This window comes from Archocentrus centrarchus, unplaced genomic scaffold (assembly GCF_007364275.1).
Source record: "Archocentrus centrarchus isolate MPI-CPG fArcCen1 unplaced genomic scaffold, fArcCen1 scaffold_48_ctg1, whole genome shotgun sequence".
In the NCBI taxonomy this organism is placed as follows: Eukaryota; Metazoa; Chordata; class Actinopteri; order Cichliformes; family Cichlidae; genus Archocentrus; species Archocentrus centrarchus.
In genome coordinates, this window is record NW_022060272.1 from 1,168,619 (window position 1) to 1,175,654 (window position 7,036).

Genomic DNA, 7,036 nt, shown 5'->3' on the forward strand with positions numbered 1-7,036 from the left:
ATGTCAAACGGCTTGCTCTGCTACTGACTCTTGTTTGGAGCTTCACGTACTGGTGCTTGTCATCATTGGAGGCAATCTCAGTGCAGAGACATTAAAATGAGATTCTGCAACCAGCTGGAATCCCATATCTCCACAGTCTGGGACCGAACTCTGTCCTCCAAGATGACAACACTCATCCCCACGCAGCCTAACATCCACAGTCAGAGGTTTGTCTCCAGCCTGGGATATCAGCCTCCCCAGGTTCCCCTCCCAGGAGGCTGAAGTGTTCTCTTAGTCCAATTACATCTGCACTGCTGCAGGCGCCTCTGGTGAACGACACGAGCAGCTCTGCTCCAACCATCGCTGAATAAACAATAAGCAGACCAGCATTGACATCCAGTGCCAAAATATGTCCCAGGTCAGAAAGTATGGTTATCTATTAAGACTATTAATTTACACACTGAACCTAAGAAACTGTCTCTGAACTCCACTGGTCTCGTTCAGATCCTGCGTGCCATCAATCCAGCCACTGTTTGTGAGATTACCTCATCATATAAAGATTCACAATTCTTTCCATGTTTAGATCCAGCCGTCAGACAAGCTGGGTAGGTTGCCAGGAAGCTTCTGTTAAGGGAAGGGGTGGGGGTGTACTGTCATGGTCCCTGAATCCTCCTGGTTGGCCTGCCCCTTTTCTTTCTTTTCTCCCTAATGCTGTCTTTTTTCTGTCTGTGGTTTGTTGTGGGTGTGAATTGTTTATCTCACTGCAAGGGTGTTTCCCCTTTCCAAAATAACCTTACCTGTGATGAGTCTGCTGATCTACTCACCTGTGTGCTGTTGCCAGATCATTGCCTCAGCTCCTGGTATGTATGCTGGTTCCTGTTCAATTCTTTCATCTATCAGTTTGTTTTACTGCATTTAACATTCCTCTCTGTGCAGACACAACCAGCCCTGGAGCTCATTGTAAAAACCTGTGACAGTGTGTGTGTGTGTGTGTGTGTGTGTTTGTGCCCACAGAGAAACCCACAGTTCTTGCCTTGTTAAAGAAGCTTACTCACATTTCTTATTCTGTCCTGTCTATTCATTGAGACAAGGCAGAGTAAAATCAGGAGTGGGATTTTCATTCATTCATAAAATAATGACATAATCACACGAGTTGGAACATTTCTGATTGTTTTGTTGTTGTTATTGTTGTTTTTTCCACTTTGATTATTGTAAATAAGCCAGGGTTAGCTTTCCTCAGTGTCCTGCGAGTGAGTCCTCTGTTCAGTGTGGTTCATTACTGAATGATCTGGCCACAGTGGACTGAGCAAACACGGAAGTATCTCAGAAAATCCTCTCAGGGAGAACGCCTGAAGGAGCACGAGCAGGTGCTTTATCACCTTGTCTCAGACAAGAGGAATTGGCAGCTTTTTTTTTTTTTGCAGTTTTTGCATTCTCAAAATCAAATAAACCTGACTTTCACTGTGGTATTGTATCTCTTACAGTTCCTGTTACACTGTGCAGTAATGGTTTTATGTAGCAGATGATACGCAGCTTTATCGATGCATGAAGCCAGATGACACGCACCAATTAGTTAAATTAGTTAAACTACAGGAATGTCTGAAAGGCATAAAGGCCTAGATAACCTCTAATTTCCAGCTTCTAAATTCAGTTAAAACTGAAATTGTATAAACCTTAGAAACATGGTGTCTAATCAGATACTTACACTGGATGGTATTAGCTTGGCCTCCAGTAACATTGTGAGGATCCTGGCTGGACTATTGAACTTTTAAGATGAGACTTAAACCTTTCCATTTGATCAAGCTAGGAGCATTTAACCCTGTCATTTTGCTTTCTTCTTAATCTGGAATGTGTTTAGAGTATGTTTTAGTCCCTTTAATAAAGAACTTAGTTGTACTCCTGGGTGTGTAACAAGAAACTTTATTTTAATGTGTAACAACAATAAATCTTTAATCAATATTTAGTGACAATGAACAAAACACATAAATGACCATACAGTCTTTTCTGAGTTTTTATTGCCATCATGGAATTGAAACAGCGTCAGAGCTTCAGTTGCGCTCCTGAGAGGTTGCTATGGCTTCTGTTGTCCACTAGATGGCACTGTCACTGAAGCCTTGAAGCTTTGACTCTTTCAGCACACCTGGGAGGAAAGCCTCAGTGCTTCATCAGGCTTCACCTGCCCATCACTACATTTCATTCATTCACAGAGATGTTTCAGAGAAATGGATTTCCCCACCAAAGGGTAAACTAGTGTGTTTCCATAGGTTATGTCTTAAAGGAAGGCAGGTGTTTGTCCTTTTTTGGCTCAGGTTTGGAAAGAAACTTTATGTGCCAGGTGTTATCAGTTTTTTTCATATTGTCACATTTGAGAACTGTTGACTGGTTTTGTAATGTGAGGAAATTGTGATAGCCTTAATATATTGATGTTTTTCATCTTTTCAAAGTATTTCATTCATTCTAAACATTTCAGTGGATTTTATCCATACCTTGTGTTAGCCCTGCGACACACTGACAACCTGTCCAGGGTTGATGTTCATTTATTTAACTGCTTCTCCAGTTCAGGAACCTCCGTAGATATTTCTGTTTTTTCCACTTGTAACTGTTCACACTGCGTACAACTGTTATGAGTTTTTTCGTCTTCAGTATATGTTGGAACTTTTGTTTACAAATTGTTTTGTGAATTTATCATTGAAATCAAACTATTTACCTAATGTACACATCAACAATTAGATTAAGACATGTTAAATAAATGACAAGTTTATTATTTAACCACAAACCTGCATCCATGTGCACTGAATCAAAACCAAATCAAAATGATCAAACTGTGGAACATGCGAATGCACGTTTGTGTGTTTATGCCTGTGTCTTTTCTGAGAGAAAAGCGCACTTGTTTGAATTTTTTTGCAATTAAAACATTTAAAAATGAGACCTTAAACAACTTTTACAAGTTTGATATTATGATCATTTCATACTATATGAGTCTATATCCTGATGAGCCATTTACACTAACCAATGACAGTATAACAAATGTATAACTAAAATCACAAATTTGCAAGAGATGTGTTTTTGTGTTTTCTGTACTTCAGGTTCACAGCAGATGGAAGAAAACTCAAATAGCCACTAATGTAGCCACTGTGCTGACTGCAGATGAAGGGATCTCTTCAAATTATTCAGGTCTCACTGACACTGTATCAGACAGTAGCAGTTATGTTGTTTAGCTATTAACCATATATTACCTTGTTTAACCTAATCAGCAAGAACCACTGAGATTAATAAACTAATTTCCAAGGGAGATCTAGAGCAAAAAAAAAAAAAAAAAGTAGTTTTAAACATTAATATACAACAACATAAACAGATTTGATAACAGAAACACAGACTAACACATTTAAAAGGTTCTGGACTCAGAGAAAACAGTATAAAGATTTAGAAATGACACTGTCCCTGTGCACTAGCTAAAGCAGGGCAACCTATGCTACTGTACAGGTGCTGGTCATAAAATTAGAATATCATGAAAACGTTGATTTATTTCAGTAATTCCATTCAAAAAGTGAAACTTGTATATTATATTCATTCATTACACACAGACTGATATATTTCAAATGTTTTTTTCTTTTAATTTTGAGGATTTCTAACTGAAAACTAATGAAAACCCCAAATTCAGTATCTCAGAAAATTTGAATATTACTTAAGACCAATACAAAAAATGATTTTTAGAAATGCTGGCCAACTGAAAAGTATGAACATGAAAAGTATTCTTATTATCCCACTCAAAACCAGTGGGATAATAAAAGTAACCAAAGAACTGGCAGCCTACGCAGCCACAGATGACGTCCTGAGCTAGAAGCTCTACCCACGTTTGCTACCACCTAAAAAATCAGTCAACACAGGTTCCCTAGAGAAACTCAAGGACATAACCCGAGATGCAGTCCAGCTACAAAGTTACCCAAATCATTCAGCTAATGACAACAGCGGACCAAATGCACCTCCCACCTGAAGCAGCCTACACCAGCCTGACATGGATGGATGGAAGTTAAATGGTTACAAACATAAAAATGACTATTTCCCAAACACAAGCTCCCTGACACTGTGAGTGTTACTTCTAGTGAGCTGATATCAACAGGCTAAGCTACCCGAGACACTGCATTGAATTACTGTATTTATCTTAATTATTTCACCTAACTGGTTTCACCTCAGATATTCTTTTCCCTTTTGGTATATCAGGCATCTCGTGCTGTTTCTGCCACTTCCATTTTGATGCTAAGAAGAAGAAGAATGCTTCAAAGAAGTAGCACTCATGCTGTCAGTGCACAGTCTGCCAATCAAGGTCACATACTGCATATGGTTTTAAAGCAACATGTGTCTTCACTGCAATATTAGTACATGCTAGAATTTGTTATTAAAAATTGTCCACTTCTGTTTTCTATTTTGACCACCATCTAAAACCCTGGATATTCTTTTTTTTTGTTTGTTTGTTTGTTTTTCTTGAACACCACCTTTGCTGCAATCTATTTCTCTCATAGAGAACTTTTTCAGGCATCTGACTAGGATGCCTCCTGGACACCTCTTGGGTGAGGTGTTCCGGGCATGTCCTACTAGGAGGAGGGCCCAGGACAGACCCAGGACATGCTAGAAAGATTACATCATCTAGCCTGGGAACACCTCTGTGTCCCCCCGGATAAGCTGGAGGAGGTGGCTGGGGAGAGGGAGGTGTGTGGGTTTCTCTGCTTGGGCTGCTGCCCCTGCGACCCAGCCCCAGATAAATGGAAGAAAACATATGCGTGGATGTCTGTATGATAGATGGACCACTTTTTTCATACTTCTCTCACTGGCTCTCATCATATCTTGAGTGATATGGCTCTGTTTTCTCTCTGACACAGATCCTTAAAATTATTTTAAAATCTATTAAGTGTCTATTTATTTTTTCATTAAAATCAGCGTTACATGGATATTACCTTTTCATTTATTATTTTTAACAAATTACATTTTAATTACAAATGTGAACAGCTATGCTTATTTCTGAGACATAAATTTTTGTAAACACAACTTATTTTTCTTGTACTCTTTTTATTAATTAACTAAGAATTTGGCTTGTATGTATGTTAAAATTGGACCACAGTGTACATTTGTAGGCTGAAACTGTAATGGTGAATGTAAACATATATTAGAAGAATATTCAAGTAATGTGTTTGCCCTGTGAAATGCGTGGAGGCTACACCCAATATCACCTCATTCACTGCTAGCAATATAATGGACTGACTCCCTGTCTCTATGGTTACATCATATCATACATCATTAGCTACTTCCAAAGATACTGCCACAGCTCGCTGGAAGTGTAGCTGTTTTACTGCTTGCAAGTTGTTATATGTTTTCTTAGTTATTGATGTTTTTAAGATTTTTCCAGGCCATTGCTATGGATACCTGAGCAGTGTTTTAAGTGGACTTTGGAGGCTCTGATTCATATTGTTAGCTGTCTGCTGTAGGAAGAGTGCATTCCATTTCAAAGTGCTGCAGGTCTGCCACACCTCCAATTCAAACTCCACTTTGTCCTTTAAGAAAAAGCTTTTTAGAGGCATTGATGACACAAAGCACTCTACCTCGCCATCACAATGTGACTTCACTATAACCTTTAAAGTATCTGGTATACAAATAAAATAAAGTGGTCAGGAATTTTTCTTTTTTTCCTAAGGATAATGATATGTTTATGTAAGAGTCCTTACAAACAAACGCACGCACGCACGCACGCACGCACACACACACACACACACACACACACATTATTCATTATTGCCCCTTTCTCTCGTTATCTCTCCTGTTCTGCTTACCATGCACATGATGAAGACTAGGGGGGTCTACAATCATGAATTACTCGTTGCACAATCATATAACTCATCAAAGTAGATTTTAAACTGCATACTACATTCAGCCTCCACTGGGCAGTGGATGATACAAAGAAAGACATGAATGTTCACAGCCATCTTTTCATTTTCATGCAAGATGTCTGGTTTAATATTAGTTTATGTTTATATTTTTAAACGAAATGTTGAATACGACTATGATGGACTGGAGACTTGTCCAGGGTGTACTTTGCCTTTCACCCAAGTTTCCAAGGATTGAGCCCAGCCCCAACAAGACCCTAGGTGGATATGTGGTTATAAAATAAAAGGACTGATATTGGATGTTTATATTAAATGAAAATCCACTTATAATACAAACTCCTAGGTATTTGTAAAATTCAGTAAGAGTAATATGAATGACATTTAGAACCTGAATTGTTAATCCTATCTCTAACCCTAAACTTCAGTATGCTCTGGGGCTGTATGGAGCACACCCTTTTTATGGGTCAAGGGAATCTCCATGAGCTGGAATGGGTGCCAGAGAATCTCTGGAAGGCAGTAGGTTACTAAGAGCCACTTTATAAGAAGTTTGATATAAGGTTTAGTCAAAGTTTATTGCTCATTTTTAGTTCCTGAATAATTAAAACATGATGCATAAAGATTTGTAAATGTGCATTTGACTGTTGTTATGCTGTTATGCTGCTCCTTTTAATTTAACGAGTGACGTCAGATGGGGGGAAGGATTGGAGGGCTGCATTAGGGACGGGAGCAAAAACAGTTTTTCTACCGTGTGACTATGGTGTGATAATTACGAAATAAACGTTTGAAAACTGAAACAAAGTCCACTGTCATACACGTCAGGATCAAGTTTCTGTACTAGCAGCCCAGAAGCGGCATGGAGAAGACAGAAGAAACTCCGCTACAGTTACTATGTCTGGTCCTGGGTCTTCTCGTTCCCTATGGAGCACGCCGCTACAATAGTAGAAAAACTGTTCAAATTACGAAGGAGAGAGGGACGCTAAGAGGGACGTTAAGAGCGCAACACGAGCAGCAGGAAAAGGATGTCCGATGGATCGCGCCAAATAAAACAGCCAGCGTGGTTGCTGTAACATGTAAAGGATAGAAGAGCTTTGGAAAAGTTAACGGAAAGATCGGGAATGTATTGCCAAGATGCCAAATAACCGCTGTCTGGCTGAACAACGAGCTGCTGGTTTGAAGAGGAA